Source organism: Zalophus californianus, chromosome 8 (genome assembly GCF_009762305.2).
Source record: "Zalophus californianus isolate mZalCal1 chromosome 8, mZalCal1.pri.v2, whole genome shotgun sequence".
In the NCBI taxonomy this organism is placed as follows: domain Eukaryota; kingdom Metazoa; phylum Chordata; class Mammalia; order Carnivora; family Otariidae; genus Zalophus; species Zalophus californianus.
Window position 1 is genome coordinate 131,750,062 of NC_045602.1, and position 19,885 is coordinate 131,769,946.

A 19,885-nucleotide genomic window follows, 5' to 3' on the forward strand; every position below is an offset into this window, starting at 1 on the left:
AGAAAGACTTGCAAAATACTCCCACCACCTTCAGCTTTACTTTCTTCTCTCCACTTCCTCAAAGAGCAAGGGCCTCTAGGCTCAGAGAAGACAAGGAAACATTTCTTCCCCTTCTTTACACTCATAATAAAAGAAAATTCTCATGCCCCTTGCTATCTTTAGTTTTGAATAAACCAGATCTTTAACATCAGGCTTTTCTAAATAAGACTGCAGATCAAAGATTAGGGTAAAGAAAGAACGTACTAAAGTGCTTTATCTTAATTTCTGAGTCTTTTGTTGTCATCACAATGGAGGATAAACCACTGGAGCTGGCTACCAGCTTGGTGGGAAATAACAGAACACCCCAGTGACCTGAGTTCTAGTTCTGGCTAAGTCACAACCTTCAAGCTGTCACCACCACATACCCCATCTTCATCTACTTGATGGAGATGGCTAAATGACAGGATCATCCTCAAGAGTTCCAAATTTCTGTGGTTCTGGGGGGTAGGTCTACATTTATGGATAGACTTATTCAAAAGAATTTTTAATGCTATCTTAAATCAAGATATTAAATGGTATTTGAAAACACCACGAAGTTGACCAGCACATTTTCACCTGCTGACAGCTATATGAAAAACAGAAACAGCTCAATGAGTTCTCCACCAAGTACAGAGATAAATTTCAATTTGAATAAAGGCTGTCCTCTATTTGAGGCCCTTTCTATTTTTTGGTTGCAAAACAGCTTTTTAAAAAATGAAAGAGTGGCATTAGGGAGCAGTAAAGTTTTTTTTTTTTTAATGCCCTAATTTGCCAAAATCAAAGTTAGTCCTCCATGTCAGACATCAACATTATCTTCTGCTTTTTTTTCTTTTTTTAAAGAAATTTTACTACTCTATGATATTTTAAATTTGGGGGAACTCCAGTTTTCTACAGATAATCTTTCCCAAAAAGACACCAATCATAAACTCAGTCTCTGAATAAGAAACATGATGTGGGTACATCCCTGTTATTTATTTCCCACCCAGGGTAATGACATATAATTGGAAATGCCTGACTTTGAGAAATAGTTGTTTCAATTTTTATCTCTGAAATGTTCAAATATGTGGGTCAAGGGAAGTCATCATCAGCTTCTAACATAAGACCTGAAGGATTAGTAAAGGAGGTACAGTGCAAAAAAAAAAAAAAAAAAAAAAACATAGAAGAGCTTCAGTTTTGCTGAAGGATGGAGGCCTGGAGACAAGGGGAAGGAGGTCCTGGGCCAGCGAGTCTCCTCGTATGGTCAGATGGGGAAGAAGACCCTCCCAGGCAAAACTGAAGCACTTCTCCCTCAACGGAAGCTTCTGGCACAGATCCTGATATAGTCATTAACTGTGCCCAGCTGTCCTGAGCACTAGACTACGTTGGGTCATAGCCATCTTTACCACTCACTCAAGATAGGAAAACCCTGGGCCATTCCTTTGAAGTAAGATCCTAGGAGGAGAGACCCTTGTTCGCTGCTATCCCCTCCCGTCTAGAAGGGGTCTCTGGCACAGGGGCAGGCCCTCAATAAACACCTAGTGGCTAAATGAACAAACACTACATTGTCAGCACAGGTACAGAGTCAATATTGCACATCTCTGGCCACAGTCACCAACCATAACTCATCTGATATTAAAATTAACTCGAAGGTTCATCAGACCTTCTACACGGCTCCCTATGGCTGCCATCTGCTATACCATTCTCTACAGTTTCAAGGGTGTAATAAAAAATAATGAATCATATTTAATCACTCCACAAAGTTGAGCACAAGCAAAACTGTTATCATTTGGATTTAAAACTACTCCCCTTACAGACCCACCAGAACAGAAATGGATAAGCTGGGAATCTCTGATAGCAAACCCCTTCAACCCCTGACTTAGAAACTGAATGCAGACTAAACACTTCCTTAACCTATAAACCAATTATCTACATCACTTAAAACCAATCTGCTAACAAAATCTAAAATCTTTTAGAGTGATTGCAATAACAAAGACTTTAATACTAACAAAACTTACCAAAAAAAAAAAATAGACATTCTAATCTAATTAGTGTTAATAGCAACCACTGCAGGCGAGGGAGGCGAGCACCCACCCAGCCTTCCCCGAACCTTCGGCGTCTCCAGGGGGAGCACGCAGAAGCCAGCACCAGCACAAGACACTGTGAGCAGAGGAAGTTGTCTGTCTTCACGAAGACCTGGAGGAGGAAGGAGGGGGAGATCATAATCCAACCCCTACAATCTAAATGCTTTTAGTTTGCAGAAAAGTGAGCCTTCGGAACACCCTCCTGAAAGGCAGGTGGCAAAAATGTTTTTCAATATTTAAAAAAAATGCTCCTAAACCTTTACTCAAGGCACCTGAGGCAATATCCAGTGTAACCTCATATTCTGGAAGAATACTAGGGCTGACTTGGTATCGTGATCACTTAAACGGAGACTTAAAAAAAAAAAAAAAATTTACAAGATGATCTTTGAAAAGAAAGTAGGAACCATATTGCCATCACTGCCTGAAAGAGAAGTCTAATGTTCTTTAGGTCATGTCTCCTGTTACTGTTGTTGTTTTAAAGCAGATACTCGTGGGCACCTGGGTGGCTCAGTTGGTTAAGCCACTGCCTTCGGCTCAGGTCATGATCCTGGAGCCCCGGGATCGAGTCCCACATCCGGCTTCCTGCTCAGCAGGGAGTCTGCTTCTCCCTCTGACCCTCTTCCCTCTCGTGCTTTCTATCTCTCATTCTCTCTCTCTCAAATAAATAAATAAAATCTTTAAAAAAAAAAAAGGAGATACTCGTTTGTGAGTAAGGCTTCTGCTACTAGATTTTGAAATTATCAACTATTACACATTATACAATCCTTAATGAAAAACACAATAATTTATGTTTAAGCACAACAAATTAGAAGTAAATGCCACCTTGCGGACAACTGCTGTCACTTGGGAACAGTTCTTTACATCTAAATGTACTCACGCTGTTTGTTAACCTTTAGAGACAGCACAGTCTCTACTTCAGCTGGACAGGTTAGCTCACATGTTTTGATACAGAATATTTATTACCCTATCATGGAGTAAAAGGAATTCAAAGTCCTCAAAAACTGTCAAAAACACATAAAAATTCCATTTATGACCAAGTCATTTGCTGTATTCCTACAAATCTTTTTCCCTCCGAATCACTTAAGCGTCCAAATAAATGATAATTAAAATATTTAACCCACACAAACTGCTGGTCCCTGGCCAATTCATTTGTACCCTTTAAACAGCAAAATTATCTCCAAGATCTGGTCAGGAAACTTACAGTTTTTCTATAAATGTTCCTTCTGTAGGTCACACATACCGGTTTGGGTTTTTTTTTTTTTGTCTTAATCCAACAAGTGAAGAGAACTCCACATAGAAAGCCACAGTGCAATCCAAACCTGTAACTTTAAATCCTCCAACCCTATTTCAAGGAAATCACCAAGGTCACACCCATGAGCTAAATGGTCAACCCAACTTTCCTAATATAGCTGTGGAAAGATGTTGAAAAGTTAAGTGAAAGAAAAAGATTAAAATATTCAGAAGTTTACACTCAACATCACAATCTAAACTATCCAAAAGCAAATGATTATTGAAAGGCAAAGCTTGGGGAGAGACCCTATAGCATAGTCTCATTTTCTTGAAACTTAGAGCTCAGTCCTAAATATGATTAGAGACCAAAGTACTGTAAAAAAAAAAAAATTAATCATATTAGTATATCTGAGTGTCATGATTAAAAACTCTGCCTGATTCATGCCAAATCAATTAAGGTCAGTTAAAAGATCTTAATGTGAACTTGAAGCACCACATATTAGTTTTAGTTTCGGTATTATCAATATTAACAGATACTGTGGTCTGTAAACTGGCTTTTAAAAAATTCCATCCTGACCGGAAAAAGAGAACTCTAAGGGAAATGAATAAAAAAAGAATTTTCATTAAGCAAGATTAAGCATGGCTATCTGTGAGGTTACTGCTACTTAACCAGTACTACCTTTAATACTCTAAAAAGATTTCAGACAGGACTAACTGCACCAAAAAGAGGGATTTCAACAAACTAAAACAGTAAACTCTTCTCTTTCCCTGTATTCTTTTGCTCTCCACAAGGAAAACACCCTGTGTATGCGTGCACGTGCACACACACACACAGATAAGTGTGTATCTAGACAACTATAACCATCCTACTACACCACTACCCTAACACACCTACAACTCTTTTTCCACACAGCCCAATGGTGAGTGTTCTTAATTATACCCCATTTAACTAACCAGATTAAATATAAACATGGGCACTGCCTTTTAGGGCATGAGCTCTTTCTTTAGCAACATTTAAATATTCCCCTCCCTATCTCTGTTGAGTAAATATTCAAGTTGTATGTCTGGCTCTTTTAAGTCACCTGTTTGCTTTCAAAATTAAGGGAAAAAACTCTCCTTTCAATTCATCCATATAATCGCTGTTGAGGAGACTTACAGACTCAACTGAAAACAAAGCTTATCCGCAGCTTTTAAAAACCCCAAAACACTTCTTCTGGTCTAACTGACCTGTTTTGAGGTTATCCTGATTTGACACAGGTAGGAAAAATAAAAACATGTAGTTCTCCTAATGCTGATACAAGAACAAAAGAGATCTAGACTCTCAATCTCCAGTCCACAGAACTGCATTTTAAATCCAAGAGGTTTCCTGACACGCTAGAAACTAATGAACAACAAAACACAAAACCCTAACGAAGCCATTACAAAACTGGCATCTGACTCCAGGGTTGTGGCTCCTCAGTACGAAGTGAAGGAATGTGGAGGTCAAAAACAACATAGGTAAAGCTTAAAGAACAAAAGCTGAGGAATTTAAACTAATTCTCTCAATTTAACTTACCCAGCTGTCTCTTCAGGTTTAGTAATTTTATTTCTCAACTTTATCATAAAATTACCAAACTGGCCCCTAATTTCCAGTAACTCAGTTATGTAGCTACCCTGGGCAGGAAGTAATGGGGACGTTAAGAACAGTCAGTCAACAAATGTTCAAATGTAAAGTCGTTAATGAGCATTCCAATGTTAAGCATAAAAGGGCAGTTTGTGGTGCAGCAGGCTGCCAGGGGCCGCCCCACTATTTATTTGGAAGATAGCTTTATACAAGAATTGAGCTTGCTCATCATGAACAGCAGATTTTGGGAAAGGATGGTCCCTGTCCCACTTCCTCAAAACCAGATTTCTATCTGCCCTCGTGGTCTCAATTCAAAATCCTGTGCCCCACAGGCCACTATAAATTTGCCTAACTCTATTCTTGGTTGGAGAAAAATAATCCCAATCACCTTTTTCCTAAAAGCCAACACTTGAGAAGTTTTTCCACCGCCCCCCAAGAGAAGGCCGTTCAGTTATAACGATCAAGACTCCCTCTCCCGAATTTCAGAAATTTCCTGCTGTCTTTGTAATTCCTTCTTTCTTCCACGTGCATTTAAACTGGTTAGCACCCCTCCCCCCCAATCTGGAGATGGGATGTACAAATCGAGGCTCCTCCACAGCCTCAAGTTTAGTTTACATGCTGTAACTAAACCTTTCACTATTTAGAGCATTTAATGTGATTGGGATTTCTTTAATTTCTGCTCAGTAGCTGTTTTGTAAACACCTTCCAGGTTTTTATTCTTAACACCTCAGTAACTTGAAAACAGTTCTGTATATTCCAAATGTAGTCGTTTCAATTAAAATCTCATTACACTGATTTTATTCTAGTGGAATACTCCTCAGCTTATACAACAGTCTCAGATTTCTCGTTCCTACTGTACAATTCTGAAGCTTGAAAATATATAGCTATTGTTCAGAACTTTGGCTTCAACTTTCCAATTCATTTACTAAACATACTGCTACGGGGTTCAACTCAAATAGGAAATTAGCAATGAACCATTTAAAATAAGTCATCCCCAGCAACCTCAAAAACCCTAACATACAGGACATACTTGGCATATGTTGAGATGGAACATTCTCAACTGAACTTGTCTCTGAGCAAATGGAAACAAAGCTTCACGTGAAACATAAAAAAGGTCCAAATTACAGTCCTCAAAGAGTCAGATAAAAGTATCTTTTTTTTTCAAGTAGTAGATAGTAGACAGTGAAGAGCCATTAAAACTACCCCAAAGTTCTTAGCCACCAATATCATGTTTGTCACAACTGTGAGAAAAGCATGTAATTTTATAAAGTGGGAAAACAGCACAGCTTTTGGGACCCCTGAGGCTCTAATCAAGCGTCTCAGAATTAAGAGTGCTCCAGGGTTGAGAAAAGGCAGCCCTGCTGTGGCAAAAACAGGCCATTTCAACATAAATGTTGTTAAAAGAGAGAAAAGTGATTATCTGAAATGAGGAGAGAGGGACTCCTTCGTTGCCAGGCCATTATATTCCTTAATGATTTCATCAGTTTGTAAGTGACTTGATGATTAAGTCTTATTTTCTGATTTCCTCTTTAAAGGTCCACTGGAAGGGAACCAGGGGCTGCTATTCCTCCCAGAAGTTCCTCTGCCAAAAATGGAGGCTTACAAAGAGAATGCAAATCTACCTCCACCTTAAAAGTAAAGGCAAAGTCAAACCCTACTCTCCTCCCTCCGCTTCCCCTGGGGAGGGGGGGGGGGGGGGGGGGGTCAAGCTGTTATCTCAAGATTCTTCAGGGTGAAGGGGGAAAATATTTTCTACAAAGTTTATCGAAGTGCTGTATTAGTTCCTTTTTTTGATTAGGAAGTGAAAGGGAATAATATGAACCCAAGACAACTGCTAAACTTCGATCTTACAAGTTATTAAAAACAGCAAAGGTCAAACTGCAAAGTGTTAGAAGGTGCTGTGAAGATAAAGGGACTGAATGAAGGTGGACACTAAAGAAAAGTATGTGTCCTTCACCTGGAAAAGTCACAATCCTCCCCCACTTCCTCCTCCAGCATGCAAACCAAGGTGGAGTCTAAAGGAGCAGCCTTCCTCTTCACACCAAATAATTAAAATTCCAAACAATCAGATTATTAACCCTATTCCAACAAACAAGCCAAATAAATTGTAAATTTGTGTGGTAGCTACTGACAACAGGGTTTTTAAATAAGTCACTCTGCCTCTTTGAATTTAATACTTATATAACTGATAAAAAAAATGGCAGCAATTTGGGGTGGGAGGGGTTTGACTTCACTAAAACACCAGGATTAAAAACACACATACTACTAGAGTCTTTGGGATACTGAACAAAAACAGTATCTAAAATAAACATGACTTCTCAGAAAAAGTCATCCACCATTAAGGACACACCTTAAAAGTTCTTAGCACACATTAACTAAGCAAGCACAAACTAGTGGTTTGACTGCTGTTATTTTTCAGACAAAAAGCAATTAGATTATTACTCTGCACTTGTCACTGCAGACACTGAAGGCTTTTTAGAAACTGATTATTCATTCTCAAAGTATTATAGAACTTAGCATTTTAAGTCTTATTTGAGATCTATAAAGGCATCCATCCGTGGGGGAGGGGAGAGAATACAGTAAAAGAACATTTTTAAATGTACTTCTTTAACACATACAAAAGAGAAGGTGCAAGGCCTCCCAAGACCCCTACCTAGTCGCCAGGCCTGGCCGGCAGCTGTCGTTACCCTGCCTTTTCTTTTGTTGAGCTTAATCTCATGTCAACTCATTCAACCAACTCAAAAGCGATGAAGACATAATTGAATCAACCTGAACTAAATCAGACCTAGGCTTCTTAAAACATACAGCTTAATGGTTCCAAAGAATCTAGAAAGCTAGGAAACCAGCCAGTATGTAGCATGGAGTGGTCAATACTACACGACCCCAAACTGGCCAAAGGACCACTGCCAACAGCCCTGCATTTAATACACGTTTAGGAATGTTCATGCCAATGCTTCAAGCCCTATAGGCTGATTCAGAAAGATAAATTGAGGCTCAAGGAATTTCAAAGAGGAATACACCAGAGCCTTAAACTCTAAAGTGACTATTCTTTTCTTGGGGGGGGAAAAAAAAGAGGAAAAAAATAAAGTTTCTACTACGCCAAGTGTAAGCAGGCTACTGGGGTCCCAGAAGTGGCCACTGGCGGCTCTTTCCTGTTCCTGTAACTAAACCTTTAGGAAAAGTCCCCGCCTGCCCACCCCACCCCACCCCCACCCCAACCGCCCAAGAACGCGGCTTCCCGTCCTCGGTGGCCCTTCCCTGAATCCCAAACACTGTGGGTTCCAATCCAGGACCTGAACGTCTGTCCCGATCCTGGGCGCAGGTACCGGCCTCCGCACCGCACAGGCCAGGTCTTGCCCCCACCGGAGCAGGACCGCCCAGGCCGCCCCAAATCCGGCCTCCAGGGGCCCCCAGCAGCGCCCTCCTCTCCCCTCCCCATCCCGTGCCGCTCGCATTTTGGGGCCAAAGCAAGAGAGAAGAGGGCTCTACATCTGAAACTGCGCGGTTTCGCCACTCAGCGCCTCCTGGCAGAAACTTCCCTTTTAAAAAAAAAGAAAGAAAGAAACACTTATAGGCGAACATTTCGATCCTTCCTGCCCTTTAAGTTACTAGTTCTGCTTCCAGCTGGCTTTGGGACTCCAACTAGAAGTGAGCGTTATAAAGATATTCTTTAAGCGTTTAAAGGCTATTAAAAAAGTTTCAAAAAATTAAAGGAAAAAAAAAAAAACCTCATCACACACATCCAGGAAACGCAGCCTGTGCACCGCCTGCTCAGGGATGGGCAGGAGACGGGGACTCCCGGGGACGCATCTGGGGGCGCCGAGGGGCTTGCTGTGGTGCGCGTCGGGGTCCGCGGCGACGCCAAGCCCCTCCCTCGGCCCCTGTAGACGCGCCCTCCGCCCGGCCCGTGTGGACGGTCCCGGCCATTGTTTGAGGGGGACGCCTGTTAGGACGCATTGTTTTGGCTGTTCCCAAGTTGCCCCAGCCCCTCCCGGGCCATCGCGGGGGACCCCGCGCCGGCCCCCTCCCCTCCGCCCGCCCCCCACGGCCCAACCGGCAAAGCCGGAGAGCCGCCCGGCGGAGCCACCCAACTTTTCCGGAACAGCCCCCCACCCACCCACGCACGCACGCAGCCCCCGGCTCCCTCCGGCCGGCCCCTCGGTCCCGGCCGGAGAAGAGGGACTCCCCCGCCCCCAAACCATCCTGACTATCCCCAAGAGTGAGTGTGATGGAAAACACTGTACACACCGGGGGCTCGCCCGGCACCTCCTCGCCGCTGGAATCGCTCCGAAGCCGGGTGGGGAGGGGGCGCCCTAGAGGAGCGGAACAGAAGGAGCGGGGGCCGGGCGGGGCGGGGGTCATCCGGGGAGGGGGGCGAGCTAACGAGCACGGGAGACTCGAGGGCGGCTCGGGGGGACTCCGGAGGGCGAGGCGAGGCGCCCCTGGGCCCGGCGCGGGCGGGGGGCGCGCCCCCTTTACCTGCGGCTCCGGCTCCTCGGCCATTTCCTCGCTCGGCGGCGGCCGGGACTGAACTGACACCACACGAGCGAGCCGAGGTTTGAATGAGGAGGGAGCAGGCGAGGAGGGGAGGGGGCGGGGAAGGCAGGAGGGAGGGGAGGCGACGGGGAGTTTCTCTCGGCCTTTTGTGCGGACACCTCCCGGCTTCCGCGCCCGTACCGGCCCCCCAAAAGAGACGGGGGACCACTGGGCGCGGGGCGAAGCCATCTCCCAGGGCGCCTCGGGACCCCGCGCTTTGAAGACCCTCCCCCAAAGGGAGCGCCCCCCGCCCCCACCCCACCCCCGCCCGGGGGATTTGGGGGCCGGGCTCACCTCGGGCGCGGGGCTAAGGTGAGCGGGGCGGGGGTGCGCACGGGGGGCAAAGGCGCGGGCGCCCCCTACTCGTCCGCGCGGGGACAGTGCAGGCGCGGGGGGTCCCTAGAGCCGCCGGGGCGCGGCGCGTCCGGCGCAGGGGGACTGTTGGGTCAGAAAGTGCTCAGGGAGCAGCTGTTGCGCCCTCCCTCGGCCCCGCCGCTCTGAGACGCCCCGCCTCCTGCCTTCACCGGCCGCGCGGCCCCGCCCAGGCCCCGCCTCCGGGCCACGTGGTCCGCGCAGGCGCGCCCCTGCCCCGCCCACCGCCGCGGACTCCGCCTCCGGGACGCGAGCGAGCGGACGAGCGCGCGCCCTCCCGTTCTCGCCTGCGATTCCCGCGCACGCGCGCGCCTTTCACTCCCCCCGCCCCCCCCCCCAGACACACACACCCCGCCTCCCGCCATCCGGCTAAACGTGGCCCGCGCGCGCTCCGGCGGTTCCAGTGACAGGTACGCGGGGAGGGGGCCACGGGGGCAGCGCGCAGGCGCAGATGCACGCCTCAGCCTCGCCACCTCCCCCTCCCTTGCAAGGTGTGCCCAGGCGAGGGAGGGGCCGGTAGCCGAACTCCCGGGTCGTCACGAATGACCAGCAAAAAAGCTTCTAGACCCATTTGAGTAGGTTAGAAGGCGGCAGTGCACGAACAGTTTTTCAGATTTTCGTCAAGTGTGAGCAAGGTCGAGATGACATGATTAAAATGGTTTAATTAGCATCTTCATAAAGCTATCCTGTAATTGTTTTTCTAAAAGGGCTCGATTGCGCCGCTATTATAACTTGAGATTTCTAAACTTGGCCTAGGTTCCAAGAATCCACTTGGCTTTGATAGAAATCCACGTGGATAAAACCAGGCTGAAACGGGGGGCGGAACCAAACTAGCCTTGCCCCCTCTCCCCTTCCCACAGCCAACGTATTTAGAGCCTTTACCACTCTTCCTTGTTCACAAAAAGAAAGGGGGGGGGTTGATTCTGAAGGCCTGTGTTCCCTCATTTTAGGTGTGCCCCAGGAGGAACCATAGTAGCAACAATCACAACCACTAAGTTTTCTGCCCCCAAATGCAAACGAATGCAAATGTAAACAGAGCTACAACTCACCACAAACAAAAAAGCCAAGTGGGTTTTTTAATGGAATATGGGTGTATCCAAAATGGAAAAACTTAAAACCTATCAAAAAAGGCACTTGAAGTATATATTTAATAAAAGGGGTAGGGGCTATATAAAAACACTCTGCTGGTGAGCAGTGCAGTTAATAGAAAATGGAATTTGAGAGCTTCTTAGCAGAGGGGAAGTATTTGCCAAGTGTGATGTTTTGTTGTCATTTTATATAAAACTACTAACCCCACATATGGTCTGGTTAGTCTTTTTTAAAAAGGAAGTGAACCAATTACTTACAATTAATTAGCAGTGCCAGAAGTAAATTCTTTGGCCAGAACTCTTTTTTTTTTTTCACTCAAATACACTGATGTTGATCATTTCTATTTCTAGTATTAGGGTTCCTTTTCTCAGGGAAGATAATATCTTTCTTTAAAATACTTTTTAAACCCTTATAGTCACATCCGCAATCCAAAGACACCCTTCATAAACAAGAAACTTGATTTAACTTATCAAAACAAATGGCTCAGAGCATTGCTACAAAACAAGCTATGGGCCAGTGGAACCAGGCTGAGTCGCAACATTAAGTGTAGCTTCGCTCTACATGTTAATGGATAACCTTTGAACTCTGAAACCTTGAATGCTGTAAACACAATAGCACTGATAGTTAAAAATTCTAGTGTCAAAATTGGGCAAAAAGAAAAGTCCAAACTTTTCAGTAGGGATAGGGAAACAATCAAATGTTTTGACAAATAATCGTTTCACTAAGAACAATGAGGCTTCTGGCTCTCAGACCTTGTTGCTACTGAATTATTTTCTGGGCAAAAACGGTTGTGCTTTTCTCTATGCTCTTACAAAGCTACCACTTTGTTAGCATAATAGCATCCTATGGTTTGTTAGTTACTGTTTCTCTCTCCTCCCCCCCCCCCCAAAAAAAACCTTATTATGTTGTAGCTTTTAAAATTGAAAGATAATTGTATTAACTGATCTATCTGCTTGGAGTTTTATATGTGATCCTTATGTTTGAGCAAAGAATTACAAAGAACCTTATTCCTGGAGACGTGCCAATAAAACTGGGAAATCGTTGCAGAAAATTCTGCCAGTGACTGAGTGCTGGGTTACAAACACATACTGTGTTTTCAAATGGATATACAGTGATCTGAATTTGCTGTTAAGGGCATCCCTGAGACCCACACTCTCCCCTTAGAATGTGAAGACTCATACTTAAGATCTGGGAAGCATGCACAGTTAAAACAATTAAAAATGCAAACTCCAAAAGTAAAGGAGAACACTAGAAACATGTAGTTTTGTAGGAAAAGCTCAGAACTCCTTATTCTATGAAATGAAAATTGAAAACAAAGCGTTATAGTCCACATATACTTAGCTCCACCCCCAAGTAATCCTGTTTTGCCATCACCCCCCCCCCCCCCAGCTAGACTATCTCTAAAGGAGTCAGGTGCTGCAGAGACGCTGGCAACAAACAAAGAAGAGAACCCGAAATGTCCCTTCAGATGGAAGCTGATGCTCTGCACATTTTACTCGGAGAAAGGGCGGAAAAAGCCCCACTTCACTAATGCGACAAACACATCAGCTACACCTCGTTTTTCACAATTATCCAAACAGATCGGCCCTCCTTAAGATACATTTCCCAGTGTACGCTTAGAAAAATCGCACCATTATCTCTGATTTAATCCTTGTGATATGAGACCTCTTCGCTAACTTCTGGTTTTCTCTCCAGATGCTGCCTGCCACAGCCTTCTCTGATCTAATAACAAAACAAAAAACCCTTCTAATTTGCTACATTTAGCATTTATTGGCATCATCTTTGGAGACTTAGCCTTAATTAGAAGAACAATGCGATATGATCTTCCCATTTCATAAGTATTTATTTAACTGTGGAACTATTACAGAAAAACAATTTGGAAACTGCACGTAAATCCCTGGAGCTGAAATGGGGCCAACATAGATACTTGACTTAAAAGAATTCAGTGTTCCGTAACATAATAAAATAAAATTAAAAAAAAAAAAAGAATTCAGTGTTCAGAGCAGGAAAACCCGAAAAACTGCAGTGAGGAGTCAGCAGGAAAGGAAAATGAGAAAGTTAGGCAAACCTGCCAGCCCTTGTAAACCACGAAGGACATTTGAGAAGGAAGCCGGGACAGCCCTTTGAACACGACTGAATGCACTAAATTAAGTAGGGATCACCGACAACTCCAGGGAACGCTACACTCCTCTCTTTTCTATTAAGTTTCTTGATCCCACTCGAGTCATCTCGAAATTTTAAGCCCTCTGTAAAACATCATCATGCTATATGATAAAAATAAATTGCAGAAGTCACCTTTCCGAAGCGGAGGCCGGGTCTGGAGCTTCGAGACTCTCCCTTGGAGTTTGCCAGTCCACCTGGCTCAGAACAGTACTGTAAACAGAGGAGATTGCTGGTTTTTACAAGCAAACTGAAAAGGGAGGGGCCGAGTATAAGGCTCAATTTAAATCGAGGTTTAGATACAATCACGACTTGATTAAATTAATCAACCCTGATAATGTGCAAAGAGCGTAGTTTATTTTTAACTGTCTATGTCCCATGGGCAAGTTTGACGGGCATCCTCCCCTCCACCGTCTTCGAGCACAACTTTTGTCTTCCGCCAATATTCTGGCTGGTTTTCCAAGGTTGACTTCACTCACGTTGCAAATGTAAACTTTCTTTAAAAACCACATGTGTCACCTAACTTTCGGAGCACCTCTGGAAAGCTCTTTGCACTCATCTGATATTCCAGATGGGGAGCTTTGGGAGAAGGGAGGTAGCAGAAAGAGAAAGTAACTAACGTTTATTGAAATCTGACTCCCATTCTCATCTCAATAAATGGATCCATCTACCATCCGCCCACTTACTCAAGCCAAAACCCAGAAGTCAAACTATATTTCATCTCCATCCCCCCCCCACCTGCACCTTTAATCCATCAAGGCCTACAATTTCTAGCTTAATATATCTCAACTTTGTCCACTTACCTCTATCTCTAACACAGCACCATGATCTCTCACTCTCTCCTCCAAATATATAGAGTGTGTAAAGCTTTCTTCCAGCTTCTTCCTTTCTAGGTTTGCCTTAACACATGCTCCACCCGAAGTCCAGGAGATCTTTTTACAGAGTAAATCAGATCCTGTCACCGCCCAGTTTAATGGCTTCCTATGGCCCCAGGGGAAAAAAAGAAGAAACTCCAGAGCTTGCCTCCCCAGCTCTGTCGATCTGGCCCCTGCCTAACTCTGCAGCCTCAAGTTTTGGCAAGCCCTTCCCTGGGATTCTAAGCTTCAGCCATTAGGCTCTTCCCTCTGACCTAGAGCCTTCAGACCTGTGGCTCCCTCTTCCCATTCTTTCAAGATGTCAGCTTCTGTTCCTCCTGAAATTGGTTTAAACTCTGTGCCTCTGAGGGGAGAGAGGGTGGGTTCCCTCTGAAAACGTGCGGTAATGTCTTCTTTCCAACTGTCCTGGCTCAAGGACTCCAGTTCCACGTTCTGAAAGCTGCATCAGCCTCAGAATATTATTTAATCTCTCTGGGTTTCAGGTTTCTCATCCACAAAATGGGGTGATGATGAAGAGGAGGAGGAGGAAGACCTCAAAAGTTCTCATCACAAGGAAAAAAAGTCGTAACTACGGGGTGATGGATGTCAACTAAACTTCCCATAATAATTTTGCAATATAGACATAGATCATTATGTTGTATGCCCAACGCTTAGACGGTGTCATATGTCAACTATATCTCAATAAAACTAGAAAAAGAAGTATCTTATTATTTACGGAAATAATATTTTTTTCTGTAAGACTCTGGAGAATTAAATGAGACACACTGCAGAGCTGTAAACCCAGAGTTTTGCAGGGGGGCGCGGAGAGGCCTGGCACTGTCCAAAGCATAAGAGACAAGCTTGCTTAAGCAAAACAAACGAAGTCTTTGCCCCTTTAGAGGAAGACAGACAACACACAGATAGTATATCTGCAACATAAGGGTCCCTGGAGAGGGGAAGAGGCATGCGGTTGTAGATCAGGTCTCCCTGAGGAGCAGAGACACCCAGGATGTTAGGTGGCAAAGCATACTAATACAGCAGGGGGCGGGGGGAAAAGGAGAGGCTCAGAGCCAGAGAAAGGCTGGCTTGGGGAAAGAACTGTAAGGAGACCAGTGTGCCTGGGGTCCAGCGAGTGAAGACAGGGGAGTCAGGAAATAAGGCAGGGCCCCGTAATGACAGTGGCAAGGCCTGGTGTTGACTCCGGTTGTGACATGTCAAATGGCCAGTTCCATGTCCCCATGTTGTTCACATCTGTCACGCTTCGTAGAGCTAACCCCTCCCTCATTCTTAAAACACTGTTTCCCTTGCTTGGGACCCCACGTTCTACTGATTTCCACCTCCCCACCCCCATCCTCCCTGGACGCTCCTTCTCAGTCCCCTTCGTGGGTCTTTCTCCTCTCCCTGACCTCCAGAATTTGAAGCACCCAAAGCCCAGTGATGGCACCTTGTCTTCTCTTTCCTGGTCATTCCCTAGGTGAGTTCATCCAGTCCAGTGACTCAAAATGCCATCTAGATGTTTAGGGCTCCTAAACATCTACCTTCCACCCAGACCTCTCCCCTCAGCTCTTAAAACGCATTTCCAACTGCCTATACCATCTCCTCTTAGGATGGCCGCCCACAGCCGTGACCAGTAGATTTGCTCACAACAAATGCATATAGAAGTGAACAGTGAAACACTGAGCTCGGCCACAGAGAGGTCTGATGGGAAAGGAACTGAGATTTGGGTCTTGAGGCCAGTCACTGGGCTCTTGACTCAGTTTCCTCATCTGTAAAATAGGGATTACAACCTCTGCTTGGTCTGCCTCATTAGATGGTCGGTTTGCCCATGTCAAACCATAGGCGAGCCCTGTGTTGTTCAACAGCAAATGGTTTTTATGATGACCCTTCCCGTGCATATGGAGTAGCAACTCCACAAAGGGCTCACTTTTACGTAGGACTGTCTTGGAGTCTACCTGGTAACTTAGCCTCAGCTCCCCCGACAACATTTACACGGGTCCTGAAACCCGAGGTTCAGGCTCTCTGGGAAGAGCACACAGAATCTCTGTCCTCACTTCCCTCCTTTTCCTTCCATCTCTCCCTCCTGAATGAGAGAAATGGTCCAGTGAGTTGTCTGTGTAGCTGGTTAAAAATGTCATTTTCTTTTATTTTTTTGGTCTGAATCAGACTGTTCATTCCATGAAGAGCAGGGACTTGTCCAAACCCACACCCAGCAATGCCTCCCGCATTTCTCTGCCTGGGGATGGGTCACGTGGACCAGATAGTTCAGAAAGATCCCATGCCCAACGCAGGGCCAGCATGCCGAGAGGCTAGCTGATAAGCGCTAACATTTATTGAGTTCTCAATGTGTGTTTTTCACTTTATAGCTCATTTAATCCCCCTAATGACCCCATGAGGTAGGGTTTATATCTTTCCATTTGTTGGAGGAAGAACCTGAGCAGGGACGGATTAAGTAGCTCTCCCAAGGCCCCCAGGCAGCAGGCAGAAGCCTCCTTCACCGCACAGACCTGGCCAGCCTCACCCCCACACCTCACCGGTGCATCCCCAGGACCTTGAGCCATGCCTGGCATATAGTAGATGCTCATTAAAGAGTGGATGAGAAATGAGTAAATAGAGACTGTGTGCCAGGGACTTAACACCCATTATCTCATTATAGCCTCCAAGTAACACAGTGGCTATTTTTAGTCTTGCTTTAAATGCAGAGGCCAGGGGTGCCTGGGTGGCTCAGATGGTTAAGCATCTGCCTTCGGCTCAGGTCATGATCCCAGGGTCCTGGGATCGAGTCCCGCATCGGGCTCCCTGCTCCTTGGGAGCCTGCTTCTCCCTCTGCTTCTCTCTCTCTCTCCCTCTCTCTTTCTCCCTCTGTCTCTCATGAATAAATAAATAAAATCTTTAAAAAAAAATTAAAAAAATAAATGCAGAGGCCAACTATGCATCCAACCAATGGCGTGTGCCCACATTGTTTGCCACAGTCCTGGGACCCAACTGGAAGGAAAGGGGGACTCTTAAGTTTACAGAGCTACCATTCCAGCAGAAATGCAGACAATCCCATCTCTGTCACATCGATCTTCTCAAAAGCCACACTGATCTTTTCAAAAGTCAAATCTGATTACATCAGGGTCCTGCCTACAACTCCCCATGTCTCTTAGAATAAAAACAAAAATCCCTGATAATGTGGCAGGCAGGATTTGAGGGGGGCGGGGGCGCAACGACTTTGGATTTTTCATCCCACGGAACACTGGGATGCCACTGGAATGGCAATGAAATGCAAGTGAAACGGACCCACTGAGCTTCTAGTAAGTGTTTCTTCCTCGAGGGATTATCTCCTGCAAGATCGCATCCTGGTTAAACAAAGGAGACATGGCAAATCGGAGGCCACTGCGGTCCTCTACTTCCTGTCCCGTGTGGAGGGCACGATCCGAGAGTCAGAGTTGTCACTGATAAGCCCGCCTGGCACGGGACTAGCCGTAACCTTACCCATCTTCACCCCTTTACTTATTACTGCCTTTTCTTTAAAAAGAGGCAACTGAGGCTCAGGATGGTTAAGTGGCCCGCCTGACGTCACACAGCTAACAGTCTTGTTTCCCCACCTTCCAGACTACACTGAGGCCCGTGGGCCATTTGAAGCCTATGTCAAAGCCCAGCTCTGTCACCAATCTAAATTTCCTCTCTTCTCAAAAGCTACACTGATGCACGTTTCTCGACATCCTATTTCCTGAATGTCTACCAGTCAGCCCTGTGTGTCTCTGGGGCAGGGTTGAAACATCCTCAGCCGGCATTCTCCTCGCCCCACCCCCCACCCCCCTTCTGGAACAACACTATTTCACTTGGTTGCCCTGGGGCAGGTCCCTCCCACCTCAGTCACTCCCTGGCATTCTTGGTGTACCTGCTTACTCGTCCTCCATCGTCCCCAGTGGACTCCAAATCTCCTTGGAAGGTAGGGAAGAGAAGTCCTGCAAATTTACGTCCCAACAGCAATTAGCAAAGAGTGCTTCTTGCCCAGAGCTGGGATGTAATAAACATTTGTGAAATGAACATGTCCTAGAGTGGGTCTCCACTTTCCATGCTTTTCTTTACACACCCCCTCCGAGCTAATCAGTTAGTCAATCTCACAGATCTTATCACCCAGTAGCTCTCAAAAGCACCCTCTCCTTTCGATTCCTACCGTCCCGTTTCTCGTTTCCTCCTGACCTGTGTAATGATCTCATAACCGGGCCCCAGTACCTGTCTTCTTCCTAGCCTAAAAGACTTTTTCCTAAACCCAACAAATAATCCTCCTAATACTACTGTCCTGTACAAAAATCTCCCATTTACCAAAATAAATCACAGCTCCCTCTCTGGGGATGCAAAACTACCCCTTGGCCCCCACCAACCTTTCAGCCAGATTCATTCCATAAATATTTATTGACCACTCCTTTGTCTCAGGCACTGGCTAGGTAGTAATTAAAGAGTGAGGTACAAAACACATTGGATTCCTGCCCTCGTGGAGTTTACATTTTCACAGGAGAAACAGACATTAAACAAATTAAAACCTAAGAGAAAATAGATAAGCATATAATTATAGTAACCACCCTAAAGAAATAAGCACTCAGGGGCTCAAAGAAGCATACACAAGGATATTCATTGTAGCATTGTTTATAAGAGTGAAAAATAAGCCACAACCTACATGTTCATCAAGCGGAAAATGGCCACATAAACTATGATATCGAAATGTCAGAATGCAGACAGCAGTTGGAAAGAATGAAGTAGTGTCATGTGCTCACAGAGCCAGATCACCAAGACATTGTGGAGTAAATAAATAAAGCCACAAAAGGTGTGCCATTTTTGTTTAAACACACATACACGATAATATACTTTCTAAAAGAAATATATGTATATGGACATAATATAAATGTATGTGTATGTATGTATATGTAATATACATACACACACATGTTTAAACTACACACAGGGGGCGCCTGGGTGGCTCAGTTGGTTGAGCGACTGCCTTCGGCTCGGGTCATGATCCTGGAGTCCCGGGATCGAGTCCCGCCTCGGGCTCCCTGCTCAGCAGGGAGTCTGCTTCTCCCTCTGATCCTCCCCCCTCTCATGCTCTCTGTCTCTCATTCTTTCTCTCTCAAATAAATAAATAAAATGTTTAAATAAATAAATAAATAAATAAACTACACAGAGACCATAAGAAAGATATAGGCTGTTCATTCCACAATATATACAAATATTGAATGATTATATTGTACAACTGAAGTTAATATGTTACAGGTCAATTGTATCTTAATAAATAAGAAATATGTATGCAAATACATGAATAAAAGTTGGTTAATTCTCAGATATGGGCAAGGACCCAGGACCCTTTATTGGTAGCTAAATATTTTAATCTTTTAACCTGTAAAACATAAGCATATTTGACCTGTATAACTAAAAATAGGCTGCCTATTAACAGAATTCCAAACTATATTAAATACCCTGAGAAATTTTTTAAAAACTGGGGAATAAAATACTTAGTATTTTCACATCCTGCTTTTTAATGAACTATTCTCTCCTTACCCATCTCCTTGCTCTGCCCAATGCCTGTCCCACCCTCATTTTGAACCTCCCCAAGCCCACACGCCACATATGTCCAAAAATCAATCCAGAGTCATCCTGCCCACCCCCATGGTCCACTCAAATGCCACCATGCTCTTTGTTCAGTCACTGTCTTCGTTCAACGCCTCCTTTATGACATTTACTGGCTATGCCTAGCCTTGGCTGTGTGTGCTTGTCGGAATGACCAGCAGGCTCCTCAAAGAAAGGTAAGGCCAGTCTCCTCCACGTCAGGGCACCGTGGCTCGCACCCAGGAAAGTATCCCAGTAGTTAGTTGTTCTATTGAATTGAGTAAATATGCTCCCTGGGTTCCTCCATTCACTCATTCATTTACTCTCTCACTCAACAAATATTTATTAAGCACCTACTGTATACCAGGCACTGT